The 16,742-nt window shown below is 45.2% G+C and overlaps 1 pseudogene; it reads right to left on the reverse strand.

Moving 5' to 3' along the window:
- LOC147092039 (uncharacterized) overlaps nt 1–16,742 on the reverse strand; it is a 60,046-nt pseudogene that overhangs the window by 29,035 nt on the left and 14,269 nt on the right.

The following is a 16,742-nucleotide window of genomic DNA, read 5'->3' on the forward strand; positions in this document are numbered from 1 at the left end:
CTGGGAGTGTTTGATGGGACAGTGTAGAGTGCGGTTCATTCGCTATCTGACTCATGATGTACCTTTCTTGGCATTGTTTGGTGGGACAGTCCAGAGGAGAATATACTCTGTGTGTCACCAGTGCAGCATGTGCCCTGGACGTGTTTGATGGTACGGTGTAGATGGAGCTTTACTCTGTGTCTCTGTTATATCACTTACCACTCACATTACCACTCTCTGATACACCCCACACCAATCACTTTAACACTCTTAAATATCCCACACACCCTTCACAATTTGGTATATCCCACACCACACATTGTAACACTCTGATAAACACCACACCCCTCACTGTAACACTCTGATATACCCCACAACCCTCAATGTAACAATTTGCTTTACCTCACACCATTCACGTTAACTCTTTGATACATACCACACTCTGGAGTGTTACACCCACACCAGTCACTATAATACTAATTTATCTCGCACCACTCACTGTTGCCACTTCCACTTTAATCCTATGGGCTTCAATTTTGATATGCTTTACTTTATCAAGCAGCTTTTCAAGGTACAGGGAAATTGTGAAAATGTGAGTAATATCAATCATAAAATCATAGAATTGGTGACAATTTGTTTAGCGGAACATGAATGCTCACTCTGACCACAGACCTCGCCTGGTTTCAATCAGTGAATTTCAAAATCAGTGATTTTATTCCCATTTTAATATTTATATGTATTTGTTCTCAGGATATGGGTGGTGCTGGCAAGGCCAGTATTACTTGCCAATTCCCAGTTACCCATGAAAAAATGGTGAGCTTTCAACTTGAACCGCTGCAGTCCGTGTGGTGAAGGTGCTCCCACGATACCATTACGGAAGGAATTTCAGGCTTTTGACCCAATGATGGTGAAGGAACGGCGATATATTTGAAGTGTTCAGTGGGATAGTGGTTGTTTTGCTAGACTAGTAAACCAGATGCCGGGATGAATGATTCTGAGTTCAAATCCCACCAGCTGGGGAATTTAAAATAATTTAATTAAACAAATCTGGAATAAAAAGTTATTGTAAGTAACGATGACCATGAAATTACCGGATTGTTGTTTAAAACACATCTGGTTCACTAATGTCCTTCAGGGAAGGAAATCTGCCATTGTTACCCATTCTGGACGAAATCTGACTCCAATCCCACAGCAATGTGGTTAGCTAATAACGACCCTCTGAAATGGCCTAGCCATCCATTCTGTTGTCTGAGGTGGCTCATAACCACCTTCTGCAGGGCAATTAGTGTTGGACAATAAATGCTGGAATAGCCTGCGACGTCCATATTCCAAGAATGAATAAAAGAATGATTTCATAATGATTTATAAAAGGGTTATAATGATGTACCAGAGCCGCCATCTTTGTGCGGGCCACCAGAGCCGCCATCATTGTAAGGGACGCTAGAGCTACCATCATTGTTAGGGGCACCGGAGTTGCCATCTTTGTGCGGGACGTTGGTTCGGCCATCTTTGTGCGGGGCAACGGCGCCACCATCATTGCTCGGGACCCCGGGGGGGGGGCCTTCTTTGTGTGGGGCGCTGGGTTCGCCATCTTTGTGCTGATGCCGTGGCCGCCATTTTTGTGCTGGGCACCGGGGCCGCCACATTTGTGCAGTGCAGCGGGGCCGCCATCTTTGTGCATTGAACCGGGACCGCCATCTTTGTGCGGGGCGCCTGGGTCCCATCTTTAAAATGTGAATTTTCCCGCAGGCGTGTGGCCCGGCCCGGGGAAGAGCTGCTCGCCACAATATCAGGCCCAAGGAGCTCTCAGGCTGCAAAGTCTCTGCTTCACATCATCCTTTAATGTGTTTTACAATCAGAGTGAAGGGATATTTCCCCAAATTCTTCAACTGCTCTCTGAACTTAGTTTGGGTGACGGCATAAATCCCAGTGTTTGTGCAGCAACTCAGCATCTGCAGCATCAATCCCAATTCCTGCATATAAAGTGGTGGAGCTACAGACCTAAACCCCACAAACCACATCCAGTTCCATAGAGCAAACACCATAAACGCTGCCCATAACAGGATGAAATTGCCGGAGAAAACAAGCAGTAAAATGATGGATTTCCTGCGGCTCTCCATCTCTGGGTCTCTGGGACTCTCCCCACTGCTGGGACCCCGGAGTCTCCTGCGGGCTCTCCTGGCCTCTAGTATGTGTCTGACAGTGAGAGCATTGAGCAGCAGAATCAGATCGAATGGGACAAACGGGGTGAATATATAATGAAGAAGCTCGATTTTTCGCCAGACCGGTGACAACACATCCATTGTTTCAAAACAAAACCAGGGGAGGTTCAGAAGCCGATACCGACCTGTGAACTTAAAATACCAGAAAATGTTCTTTAACCCACTCAGTGCATTCACTGTTCCCAGCACCACAGCCGCCATTTTCTCAGTGCAATATTTTGCTTTCAGCTTCTGGCAACAAATGGCCACAAATCGATCAAAGGTGAAAGTGACGGTGAACCAGACAGAACAGTCTGTGACTGCATAAAGCAGGATGGCGTGGATATTACACACGGGGAGTGACGGCAAGAAAAGAAACTGTTCCATATAAACAATTGGAATCTGCTTCAACATCAGGTCGAGTATAACGACCAGTAGATCCGCCGCTGCCATGGCCACCAGGTAGCGAGTGACACATTTGGAGAGACCGCACTTTCCCTGAAACAGGATCACAATCGTCACTAAGTTCACTGTGAGGAAGAGAAAAAAAGGGCGATTATACATCAGGTTCGGAGCAAGAGCAGCAGTTTGAAGGAATTCGGGGAGAAATCTGCAACTCAATGGTGACATTCACTGATGTAATTTAATTCTAATACCCGTGGAGTTGAATACAGGGTTTATTGTTCGAGTATTTGGTTATACACTGTGGAATTAATAAATGTAATGGTGATTAAAATAACATGAAAATTACAGATGTTTGTTCAATGAGAGATTAAATGGTAAATCTACCTTTGGCCCAGCAGACAAAAGCACCGCCCGAGGTACCAGGGACATAAAGGACCAGAACCTCTCAGGAAGCCTTTGTATCCCGGGATCAGTCAGCATTTGGAGCGGTGCCATTCCCTCTGTGCCCCTGTGTTAGGGAGGGGAAACTCCCGATTGGATTCCTGGTCCTGGTTAGAATAGCCATTATAGTTAGAACTGAAAATGAATGCACGGCAAAATAGAGAAACTGAAATATTAGCGTGCAATAATTACAGGCAATTGTATTTAAAATGAACAGCAGTAATATGCAAATGTAAGATAATAAATACAAGTGCACTGCAGTTAAAAAAATAACTGGGATGTAAGCAGTTTTTTGGAAATACTCAAATTGTAGCTCATTGAAAGGAAGATTTTCCAAATAACTTTGCAAAGATTGGATTCTAATACAAAAGAGTTATCATTGACCAGATAATATCCCATTAAATCTAATTTTTATCTTCATAATCACGCGACTTATCTCACAGGCAATGACACGCGGAATGCTTTTGTAAAGTATCTGAACACAATTGGAAGAGATTTATCCTTGTACTTTTCATCTGTTGTTTCCAACTTGTGCAGAGTACATTAGTCGAGAAAATATGAAAGGATTTTCTTATCCTCAGTCCTTCAGTCACAATCAGCTGGGATTATTTATCCTGCAGTACAGCAGGAGGCAATAGAGAATCACTCTGGGTCTCACTGAGAGAGCCACTGAAACATAGAAACAATAGAAGATCGGACAGGATTAGGCCATTCGGCCCTTCGAGCCCGCTCCGCCATTCAATGAGATCATGGCTGATCATTCAAATTCAGTACCCTGTCCCTGCCTCCTCCCCATATCCCTTGATCCCTTCAGCCTCAAGAAATATATCCAACACTTTCTTGAATATATTTAATAAACTGGCCTCCACCGCCCTCTGTGGCAGAGAATTCCACAGGTTCACCACTCTCTGGGTGAAGCAATTCCACCTCATTTCAGTCCTAAATGGCTTACCCCTTATCCTTAGACTATGACCCTTGGTTCTGGACTCCCCGGCCATCAGAAACAGCCTTTCTGCATCTAGTCTGTCCAGACCTGACAGAATTTTATAGCTTTCGATGAGAGACCCTCTCATTCTTCTAAACTCTAGTGAATATGAGCCTAATCTACCCAATCTCTCCTCCTCCGTCATTCCTGCCATTCCAAGTTTCAGTCTGGTGAATCTTCGCTGCACTCCCTCCATGGCAAGAACGTCCTTCCTCAGGTAAGGCGACGAAAACTGCACACAACACCCAAGGAGTGGTCTCAACAAGGCCCTGTACAACTGCCGCAAGACTTCCTTGTTCCTGTACTCGAATCCTCTCTCTACGAAGGCCAACATACCATTTGCCTTCTTGACCACCTGCTGCACCTGCATTCTTACCTTCAGTGACTGGTGATTAAAGGACAACCAGGTCTCGTTGCACTTCCCGTTTTCCCAATCTATTGCCATTCAGATAATAACCTGTCTTCCTGTTTCTGCCACCGAAGTGGATAACCTTGCATTTATCCACATTATACTGCATTTGCTATGCATCTGCCCAATCACCCAACCTGTCCAAATCGTACTGGAGTTTATCTGCATCTTCCTCACAGCACACAGCATTGTGTCGTCTGCAAACTTGGAGATATTACATCTAGTTCCCTCGTCTAGATCATTAATATATATTGTGAATAGCTGGGGTCCTAGCACCGATCCCTGTGGTAACACACAAGTCACTGCCAGCCACTCAGATAAAGACCCATTTATTCCAATTCTTTGCTACCTGTCTGCCAACTAGTTCTCCATCCAAGACAATACCTTACCCCCAATCCCATGTGCTTTAACTTTACACGCTAATCTCTTATGCGGGACCTTATCGAAAGCCTTCTGAACGTCCAATCACACCACATCCCCTGGTTCTCTCTTATGTATTCTATTAGTTTCAGCCTCAAAAAACTCCAGTAGATTAGACAAGCATGATCTACCTTTTGTAAATCCATGTTGAATTTGTCCAATCCTGTCACTGTTTTCCAAGTGCGCTGCTATTACATCTTTTATAATGGACTCCAGCATTTTCCCCACTATAGATGTCAGGCTTAATGGTCTATAATTCCCCGTTTTCTCTCTACCACACTTCTTAAATAGTGGGATTACATTAGCTATCCTCCAATCCATGCGAACTGTTCCAGAGTCTATAGAATTTTGGAAGATGACCAGCAATGCATCTACTATTTCTAGGTCCACTTCCTTAATACCCTACGATGTACATTATCTGGCCCTGGAGATTTATCGGCCTTCAATCCCGTCAATTCCCAAGCAACGTTTCCCTACAAGTCCCACCTCCCCCAGAACCGGTTCCAATGTCCCAGGAATTTGAATCCCTCCCTCATGCACCATTCCTCTAGCCACATATTCAGCTGAAATATCCTTCCATTTCAACTCTGACTAGCACGTGGCACTGGTAGCAATCCTGAGATTAATACTTTGAGGTCCTAATTTTTAATTTACCTCCTAACTCCCTATATTCAGCTTTTAGGTCCTCATCCTGTTTTTTTACCTATATCGTTGGTAGCTGTATGCACCACGAAGACTGGCTGTTCACCCTCCCCCTCCAGAATGCCCTGCAGCTGCTCCGAGACATCCTTGACCCTTGCACCAGGGAGGCAACATAACATCCTGGTGTCTCGTTTGTGGCTGCAGAAACGCCTATCTATTCCCCTTATAATCGAACCCCATATCACTACAGCTCTCCTGCTCTTTTGCCTCCCGTCCTGCACAGCAGGACCACCCATGCTGCCAGGAAGTTGGCTGCTGCTGCCTTCACCCGATAAGCCATCTCCCTCAACAATATCCAAAGTGGCATAACTGTTTGAAAGGGAGCTGGCCACAGGGGAACCCTGCACTACCTGCCTGTGTCGACGATTCTGCCTGTTGCTCACCCATTCCCTTCCTGCCTGTGCAGCCTTTACCTGCAGTGAGACCACCTCCCTAACAATTCTATCCACGATGTCCTCAGCATTGGGTATGCTCCAGTATGTATCCATTCGCAGCTCCAGCGCCACAATGTGGTCTGTCAGTAGCTGCAGTTGGATACACTTCCCACACACATGGTCGTCAGGAACACAGGAAGTGTCCCTGATTTCCCACATAGCGCAGGAGGAGCATGCCATGGGGCCGAGCGGTCCTGCCAGGACTTAACTTTCAATTAGTTTAAATTAATTCAATACCACTAATTACACTGCAATTAAAGATAATCTCAAGGACCCTTGCTTGCTCGCACTCCCTGATACGCAACAGGGACATTAGAAACTATAACCATAAAAATTAAGACCTTCTGAATTTTTAAAATTATTAATCTTAACTGTCAAACTATAAAGTAGTATAAATACTCACCTGGACATACTCACACAATCAGCTGCTTCCTTTTGTCCGCATCACTTTTTGAATCATGACGTGGCTCTGGAACTACTGCTGCTCTGAGATTGGTAAGCCTCTAACAGAGCCCGCGAAATTGAGTTTAAGTACTCACTGTACCGACGCTCTCTCCGCTCCTGACGCTGGCCTCTGTAAAAAAAGCCCGCGAAAGTGAGTTTAAGTACTCACTGTACTGATGCTCTCTCGGTTCCTGACATTGGCCTCTGTAATAAAGCCCGCGAAAGTGAGTTTAAATACTCACTGTCCCGCCGCTCTTTGCTCCTCCCTGAAAATATCTCCTTTTCAAGTATATATCGAATTACCTTTTGAATCTTACTACTTAGAAAGAGCGCCTTTCACCAACTTGGGATGTCCCAAAAGCACATCACAGCCAAAGAAGTACTTTTGAAGTGAAGTCAGTGTTGTACTTTAGGAAACACGGCATCCAGTTTGTGCACAGCAAGTTCCCACAAACAGCATTGCAATAACGACCAGTTCATCTCTTTTGCTGCTAGTCAGAGTTATAGTAACGATTTGGAGGAAGGAACCGAGTGCAACATATCCAAGTTTGCTGATGATAAAAAAGATGGGAGGGAAAGCAATGAGTGAGGAGGACATAAAAAACCTGCAAAAGGACATAGACAGGCTAAGTGAGTGGGCAGAGATTTGGCAGATGCAATATAATGTTGGAAAGTGTGAAATTATGCACTTTGGCAGAAAAAATCAAAGCAAGTTATTATCTAAATGGAGAGAAACTGCAAAGTGCTACAATACAAAGGGACCTGGGGGTCCTGGTGCATGAAACACAAAAAGTTAGTATGCAGGTGCAGCAGGTGATCAGGAAGGCCAATGGAATCTTGGCTTTTATTGCAGGGGGATGGAGTAAAAAAACAGGGAAGTCTTGCTTCAGTTATACAGGGTATTGGTGAGGCCACACCTTGAATACTGCGTGCAGTTTTGGTTTCCATATTTAAGAAAAGATATACTTGCTCTCGAGGCAGTTCAGAGAAGGTTCACTCGGTTGATTCCGGAGATGAGGGGGTTGACGTATGAGGAAAGGTTGAGTAGATTGGGACTCTACTCATTGGAGTTCAGAAGAATGAGAGGCGATCTTATCGAAACATATAAGATTGTGAGGGGGCTTGATCGGGTGGATGCGGTGAGGATGTTTCCACTGATGGGTGAGACTAGAACAAGGGGGCATAATCTAAGAATAAGGGGCTGCGCTTTCAAAACTGATATGAGGAGACACTTCTTCACTCAGAGGGTAGTAAATCTATGGAATTTGCTACCCCAGAGAGCTGTGGAAGCTGCAACATTAAATAAATTTAAAATGGAGATAGACAGTTTCCTAGCAGATAAGGGAATTAGGGGTTACGGGGAGAGGGCAGGGAAGTGGACGTGAGTCTAGATTCGGATCAGCCATGATCCTATTGAATGGCGGAGCAGGCCCGAAGGGCTGTATGGCCTACAGCTGCTCCTACTTCTTATGTTCTTATGTTCTTATTTCAGATGAATTCGTGGCTAGAGGAATGGTGCCAGGGGGAGGGATTCAAGTTCATGGGATTTTGGAACCGGTTCTGGGGGAGGTGGGACGAATGCAAACCGAACGGTTTGCACCTGTGCAGGGCTGGAACCGATGCCCTAGAGGATGTGTTTGCCAGTGCTCTGGGGGAGGGTTTAAACTAAGATGGCAGGGGGTTGGGAATCAGAGCAGGGGGACAGAGGAAAAGGAAAAACGGATAAAAGCAAAAGAAAAGAAGGAGAAAAACAGAAGTGGCACTCAGAGAAATCAACGGTTTAAATCAAACATGGCCACAGTACGTAATAATTCTAATAGATCTAAGAGCGTTAAAAAAAAAGCCTGAAGGCTTTGTCTCTTAATGCGAGGATCATTCGTAATAAGTTGGATGAATTGGATGCACAAATAGAGGTAAACAAATATGATTTGTTTGGGATTACGGAAACGTGGCTAAAGGATGGCCAAGGCTGGGAACTCAACATCCAGGGGTATTCGATATTCAGGAAAGATAGGCAAAAAGGAAAGGGAGATGGGGTAGCATTACTCATTAAAGAAGGGATTAACACAATTGTAAGTAAGGATATTTGCTCTGATGATGTGGAATCTGTATGGGTAGAATTGAGAAATACCACGGGGCAGAAAACGTTAGTGGGAGTGGTATACCGACCTCCAAACAGTAAGGCGGAGGTTGGGATGGCATTAAAAGGGAACTTAAAGAAGCGTGCAATAAGGGCACAGCAGTCATCATGGGTGACTTTAATCTACATATAGATTAGGCTAACCAAACTAGTAACAATACTGTGGAGGAGGAATTCCTGGAGTCTTTACGTGATGGTTTCCTGGACCAATAAGTTGAGGAAGCAACCAGAGATCAGGCCATCTTAGACTGGGTATTATGTAACGAGAAAGGATTAACTAGCAATCTTGTTGTACGAGGCCCCTTGGGTCCGAGAAAGCATAATATGATCGAATTCTTCATTAAGATGGAGAATGAAGTAGTTGACTCAGAAACTAAGGTCCAAAATTTAAATAAAGGAATCTACGAAGTTCTGAGGCGCGAGTTGGGTAGGATTGATTGGGGAATGTCACTCAAAGGGTTGACGGTGGATAGGCAATTGCAAACATTCAAAGACCGCAAGGATGAACAGCAGAATTTGTTCATCCCAGAGTGGCATAAAAATAAAACAAAAAAGGTGACTCAACAGTGGCTAACAAGGGAAATTAGGGATAGCATAAGATCCAAGGAGAGGACATATAAATTGGCCAGCTAAAGCAAAAATAATGAGGATTGGCAGCAATTTAGGATTCAACAAAGGAGGACAAAGGGATTAATTAAGAAGGGGAGAGTAGAATATGAGAATAAATTGCAGGGAACATAAAAACTGACTGTAAAAGCTTTTATAGATATGTGAAGAGAGAAATATTGGTGAAGTCATGCGTAGGTCCATTGCAGTCAGAAACAGGGGAAATTATATTGGGGAACAAAGAAATGGCAGACCAATTAAATACATATTTTGGTTCTGTCTTCACAGAGGAGGACACAAATAACCTCCCAGAGATGCCGGGGAACATAGGGTCTGATGAAAGGGATAAACTGAAAGAAATCAGTATTTGTAGGGAAATGGTGTTCGGGAAATTGATGAATTGATGGGATTGAAGGCCGATAAACCCCCAGGGCCTGATAATCTACATCCTAGGGTACTTAAGGAAGTGGCCCTAGAAATAGTCGATGCATTGCTGAACATCTTCCAACATTTGATGGAATCTGGAACAGTACCCATGGATTGGAGGGTAGCTAATGTTACCCCACTATTCAAAAAAGGTGGTAGAGAGAAAACGGGGAATTACAGACCAGTAAGCCTGACATCGGTAGTGGGGAAAATGTAGGAGTGCATTATATAAGACGTAATAGCAGAGCACTTGAAAAACGAGTGACAGGATCGGACAAAGTCAACACGGATCGTTTCAGCCTGTTCTTGCCCTATGGAACTTATCTCTTCCTATCTTGACTCTATCTTTTCTACCCTTGTCCAGTCTCTTCCCACCTACATCCGCGACTCTTCGGACGCCCTCCGCCACTTTAACAGTTTCCAGTTTCCTGGCCCCAACCGCTTCCTTTTCACCATGGACGTACAATCCCTCTACACCTCCATCCCCCACCCGGATGGCCTGAGGGCACTCCGCTTCTTCCTCGAACAGAGGCCCGACCAGACCCCATCCACCACGACCCTCCTCCGCCTGGCTGAACTTGTTCTCACATTGAACAACTTCTCCTTTAACTCCACTCATTTCCTCCAAATCAAAGGTGTTGCCATGGGTACCCGCATGGGTCCTAGCTATGCCTGCCTTTTCGTGGGCTATGTGGAACAATCTTTGTTCCAGTCCTACTCGGGTCCCCTCCCTCACCTCTTTTTCCGATACATTGATGACTGTATCAGTGCCGTTTCCTGCTCTCGCCCCGAACTTGACAATTTCATTCACTTTGCCTCCAATTTCCACCCTTCCCTCACCTTCACATGGTCCATCTCTGACTCTTCCCTTCCCTTCCTCGACTTCTCCATCTCCATCTCTGGGGATAGGTTATCGACCAATATTTACTACAAGCCCACTGACTCCCACAGCTACCTGGACTACACTTCCTCCCACCCCGCTTCCTGTAAGGACTCTATTCCATTCTCCCAGTTTCTCCGCATCCGCCGTATCTGCTCCGACGATGCCACCTTCCACACGAGTGCTTCAGACATGTCTTCCTTTTTCCGCAACCGAGGATTCCCCTCTACCGTGGTTGACACTGCCCTCGACCGTGTCAGTTCTATCTCCCGCACCTCTGCCCTCACCCCTGCCCCTCCCTCCCGGAACCACGATAGGGTTCCCCTTGTCCTCACCTTTCACCCCACCAGCCTCCACATTCAACGGATCATCCTCCGGCATTTCCACTACCTCCAAAGTGATCCCACCACCAAACGTATCTTCCCCTCCCCTCCCCTTTCAGCATTCTGCAGGGACCGCTCTCTCCGAGACACCCTAGTCCACTCCTCTATCACCCCAAACAGCCCTTCCCCTTCGCCTGGCACTTTCCCGTGCAAGCGGAGGAGATGTAACACCTGCCCCTATACCTCCCCCCTCCCCACTGTCCAGGGCCCCAAACACCCCTTCCAGGTGAAACAGCGATTTACTTGTACTTCTCGCAATCTAGTATACTGTATTCGCTGCTCACGATGCGGTCTCCTCTACATTGGGGAGACCAAACGCAGATTGGGTGATCGCTTTGCGGAACACCTCCGTTCAGTCCGTAAGGGTGACCCCGAGCTTCCGGTCGCCTGTCATTTCAATTCACCGCTCCATTCCCACTCGGACCTCACCGTCCTTGGCCTCTTGTACTGTTCCACGGAAGCTCAACGTAAACTCGAGGAACAGCACCTCATCTTCCGATTAGGCAGTCTGCAGCCTTCCGGTCTCAATATCGAGTTCAACAATTTCAGATCATAACCTCGGCCCCTATTTCATTTTCACTTATATTTTTCCACTCCTTTCCTTTCCCCCCCCCCTTTCCTTTTGTTTCTCTCTCACACCTGGCAGCTATCTTTTGCCCTGCCAGTACACTTTACACCTAATCACAGCCTATTACCATCTCGTCCAGCTTCTAATCTCTTTTACTTCTTTTGGATCTTTAATTCTTTTGTCCGATCGCAGCCCTGCCTTCGATCTAGTTCCTTTTCTCTCCAGTTTTGAAGAAGGGTCAAACCCGAAACGTCAACTCAAATTTCTCTCCACGGATGTTGCCTGACTTGCTGAGTTTTTCCAGCATTTTCTGTTGTTATTTCGGATTTCCAACATCTGCAGTATTTTGCTATCATTTCACAAGATGTTAATCGTGCATGACTAATCTACTGGAATTTTTTGAGGATGTAACTGGTAAAAAAATCAGGGAGAACCAGTGGATGTGGTGTATCTGGACTTTCAGAATGCCTTCGATAAGGTTCCGCATAAGAGATTAGCGTATAAGGTTAAGGCACATGGGATTGGGGGCAAGGTATTTACTTGGCTAGAGAACTGGTTGGCAGACAGAAAGCAAGGAGCTGGAATAAATGGGTCTATTTCCGAGTGGCAGGCAGTGACTAGTGGGGTACCGCAGCAATCGGTCCTTGGACCCCAGCTATTCACAATATATATTAATGATCTAGACAAGAGAACTGGATGTAATATCTCCAAATTTGCAGGGGGCACAAAGGTGGGTGGGCATGTGTGCTGTGAGGCGGATGTCGAGAAACTCCAGGATATTATGACATGTTGGGTGATTGGGCACAAACATGGCAAATGCAATATAACATGGATAAATGTGAGGTTGTCCAATTTGGTGGCAAAAACAGGAAGGCAGATTATTATCTAAATGGCAAAAGATTTGGAGAAAGGGAAGTGCAACAAGACCTGGGTGTCCTTGTGCACCAGTCGCTGAAGGTAAGCATGCAGGTGCAGCAGGCTGTTAAGAAGGCAAATGGTACGTTGGTCTTCGTAGCAAGAGGATTTGAGTACAGGAACAAGGATGTGTTGCTGCAGTTGTACAGGGCCTTGGTGACATCACATCTTGAGTATTGTGTGCAGTTTTTGTTGCCTTATCTGAGGAAGGATGCTCTTGCGATGGAAGGAGTTCAGCGAAGATTCACCAGGCTGATACCTGGGATGGCAGGAATGACGTATGAGGAGAGATTGGGTCGATTGTGCTCGTACTCGCTGGAGATTAGATGAATGAGAGGTGACCTCATTGAAACTTACAAAATTCTGTCAGGACTGGACAGACTAGATGCAGGAAGGAAGCTCCCGATGGTCGGGGAGTCCAGAACCAGGGGATACAGTCTAAGGATAAAGGGTAGTCCATTTTGGGCAGTAATGAGGAGGAATTTCTTCACCCAGAGATTGGGGATCCTGTGGAACTGTCTAAAACAGAAGGCGGTGGAGGCCAGTTCATTAAATATATTCAAGAATGAGTTGGATATTTTTCTTAAGGCTAAAGGGATCAACGGGTATGGGGAAAGAGCAGGGACTGGGTAATGAATTTGGATGTTCAGCCATGATCGCATTGATCCCTAGACTTCTCTCCTCCATGGCAAAGAATGCCTGCTTCTCCAGTTTCCCCACATAATTGAAATCCCACATCCCTGGTGTCATAAAAGATAAATTATCTCCGCACAAGCGCCAGACGATGACCGCCTCCAAAAAGACATAGTCTAAACTTGACAGTCATTGGCACTGCAATCACCGAATCCTCCACCATCGAAATCCTAGGGGTCGCCATTGATCAGAAAATCAACTGGACCAGCCACATAAATGCCTCGTCTGCTACAGCAGGTCAGAGGCTGGGTATTCTGCGGTGAGTAACTCATCTCCTGATTCCCCAAAGCATCTCCAACATCTAGAAGTCAATAATGTTACGGACTACTATCTGTAGACACCGAGTACATCAGCATGGTGGTTATGTTACTGGACTAGTAATCTAGAGGCCTGGACCAATAAACTTTGAGACGTGAGTTCAATCCAACCTCGACAGCTGGGGAATTTAAATTCAGTTAACTAAATATATTTAGAGTTAAAAATCTAGTATCAGTAAAGCACAGGATTGTCCGGAAAACACAACTGGTTCGATAACGTCCTTTAAGGATGGAAACCTGCCTCCCTTACTTGGGCTGCCCATATCCAGTTGATCTTAACTGCTGTCTGACATGGCCGAGCAGGACATTCAGCTTTACCATAGCCAGACACTGGGCGGTATCTTCACCACAAGGACTGCAGCGGTTCGAGGCAGTGGTTCACACCAGCTTCTCAAGGACAATTAGGGATTGGCTGACATTGCCAGCGATACCCACAAACCATGAATTATACATATAAAGAAACATAGAAGATAGGAGCAGGAGTAGGCCATTCGGCCCTTCGAGCCTGCTCCGCCATTCAATGAGATCATGGCTGATCATCCAAATTCAGTACCCTGTCCCTGCATTCTCCCCATATCCCTTGATCCCTTTAGACTTAAGAAATATATCCAACTCTTTTTTGAATATATTTAATGAACTGGCCTCCACCGCCCTCTGTGGCAGTGAATTCCACAGGTTCACCACTCACTGGGTGAAGAAATTCCTCCTCATTTCAGTCCTAAATGGCTTACCCCTTATCCTTAGACTATGACCCCTGGTTCTGGACTCCCCGGCCATCATAAACATCCTTCCTGCATCTAATCTGTCCAGGCCTGACAGAATTTTATACGTTTCGATGAGATCCCCTCTCAATCTTCTAAACTCCAGTGAATATAATCCCAATCGACACAATCTCTCCTCATACGTCATTCCTGCCATCCCAGGTATCAGCCTGGTGAATCTTCGCTGCACTCCTTCCATGGCAAGAACGTCCTTCCTCAGGTAAGGCGACCAAAACTGCACACAATACTCAAGGTGCGGTCTCACCAAGGCCCTGTACAACTGTAGCGAGATATCCTTGATCCTGTACTCGAACCCTCTTGCTACGAAGGCCAACATACCATTTGCCTTCTTAACCGCCTGCTGCACCTGCATGCTTACCTTCAGCGACTGGTGCACAAGAACACCCAGGTCTCTTTGCACTTCCCCTTCTCCCAATCTATTGCCATTCAAATAATTAACTTCCTTCCTGTTTCTGCCACCAAAGTGGATAACCTCACATTTATCCACATTAAAGTGCATTTGCCATGTTTCTGCCCAATCACCCAATCTGTCCAAATCGTACTGGAGTTTCACGACATCCTCCTCACACCTTACCCTCCAACCCAGCTTTGTTTCGTCTGCAAATGTGGAGATATTACATCCAATTACCACGTCCAGATCATTAATATATATTGTGAACAGCTGGGGTCCTAGGACCAATCCTTGCGGTACCCCACTCGTCACTGCCTGCCACTCAGAAAATGACGCATTTATTCCAACTCTTTGCTTTCTGTCCGCCAACCAGTTCTGTATCCAAGTCAATACCTTGCCCCCATCCCATGTGCCTTAATTTTGCACGCTACTCTCTTAAGTGGGACCTTATCGAAAGCCTTCTGAAAGTCCAAATACACCACATCCACTGGTTCTCCCTGATCTATTTTACCAGTTACATCCTGAAAAAATTCCAGTAGATTAGTCAAGCATGATTTATCTTTTGTAAATCCATGTTGACTTTGTCCGATCCTGTCACTGCTTACCAAGTGCACTGCTATTACATCCTTTGTAATAGATTCTAGCATTTTCCCCACTGCCGATGTCAGTCTTACCGGTCTATAATTTGCCGCGTTTTCTCTGCCAACTTTTTTGAATAGTGGGGTAACATTAGCTACCCTCCAATCCATGGGTACTGTTCCAGAGTCTATCGAGTTCTGGAAGATGACCAGCAATGCATCTATTATTTCTAGGGCCACTTCCTTAAATACCCTGGGATGTAGATTATCAGGCCCTGGGGATTTATCGGTCTTCAGTCCCATCAATTTTCCTAACACCATTTCCCTACAAATACTGATTTCTTTCAGTTCCACACTTTCATCAGGCCCTATGTTCCCCGGCAGCTCTGGGAAGTTATTTGTGTCCTCCTTTGTGAAGACAGAACCAAAGTATGAATTTAGTTGGTCTGTCATTTCTTTGTTTCCCATTATAAATTCCCCTGATTCTGACTTAAGGGACCTACGCTTGACTTCACCAATCTTTTTCTCTTCACATATCTATAAAAGCTTTTACAGTCAGTTTTTATGTTCCCAGCTAGCTTACTCTCATATTCTATTTTCCCTTTCTTAATTAATCTCTTTGTCCTCCTTTGTTGAATCCTAAACTGCTCCCAATCCTCAGGATTATTGCTTTTTCTGGCCAATTTATATGTCGTCTCCTTGAATCTTATGCTATCCCTAATTTCCCTTGTTAGCCACGGTTGAGTCACCTTTTTTGTTTTATTTTTATGCCAAACTGGGATGAACAAATCCTGTAACTCATCCATTCGGTCTTTGAATGTTTGCCATTGCCTATCCACCGTCAACCCTTTGAGTGCCATTCCCCAGTCAATCCTACCCAACTCGCTCCTCAGGCCATTGTAGTTTCCTTTATTTAAATTGAGGACCCTGGTCTCTGAGTCAACTACTTCATTCTCCATCTTAATGAAGAATTCGATCATATTATGATCGCTCAGACTCAAGGGGCCTCGTACAACAAGATTGCTAATTAATCCTTTCTCGTTACATAAAACCCAGTCTAAGATGGCCTGATCTCTGGTTGGTTCCTCGACATATTGTTCCAGGAAACCATCCCGTACACACTCCAGGAATTCCTCCTCCACGGTGTTGTTACTAATTTGGTTGACCCAATCTATAAGTAGATCAAAGTCCCCCATGATGACTGCTGTGCCCTTATTGCACGCCTCTTTAATTTCCCTTTTAATGCCACCCCCAACCTCTGCCTTAGTGTTGGGAGGTCTACATACCACTCCCACTAATATTTTTTCCCCTTAGTATTTCTCAATTCTACCCATACAGATTCCACATGATCAGAGCTAATGTCCTTCATTACGATTGTACTAATCCCTTCTCTAACCAGTAATGCTGCCCCACCTCCCTTTCCTTTTTGCCTATCTTTCCTGAATATCGAATACCCCTGGATGTTGAATTCACAGTCTTGGCCATCCTTGAGCCACGTTTCCGTAATCCCAACCAAATCATATTCGTTTACCTCTATTTGCACAGCCAATTCGTCCACCATATTACAAATGCTCCTTGCATTAAGACACAAAGCCTTCAGGCTTTTTTTTGAACGCTCTTAGACCTATTAGAATTATTGTTTA

Source organism: Somniosus microcephalus, unplaced genomic scaffold (genome assembly GCF_052327205.1).
Source record: "Somniosus microcephalus isolate GS21.2 unplaced genomic scaffold, FLI_Smic_1.0 unresolved_chr2, whole genome shotgun sequence".
In the NCBI taxonomy this organism is placed as follows: domain Eukaryota; kingdom Metazoa; phylum Chordata; class Chondrichthyes; order Squaliformes; family Somniosidae; genus Somniosus; species Somniosus microcephalus.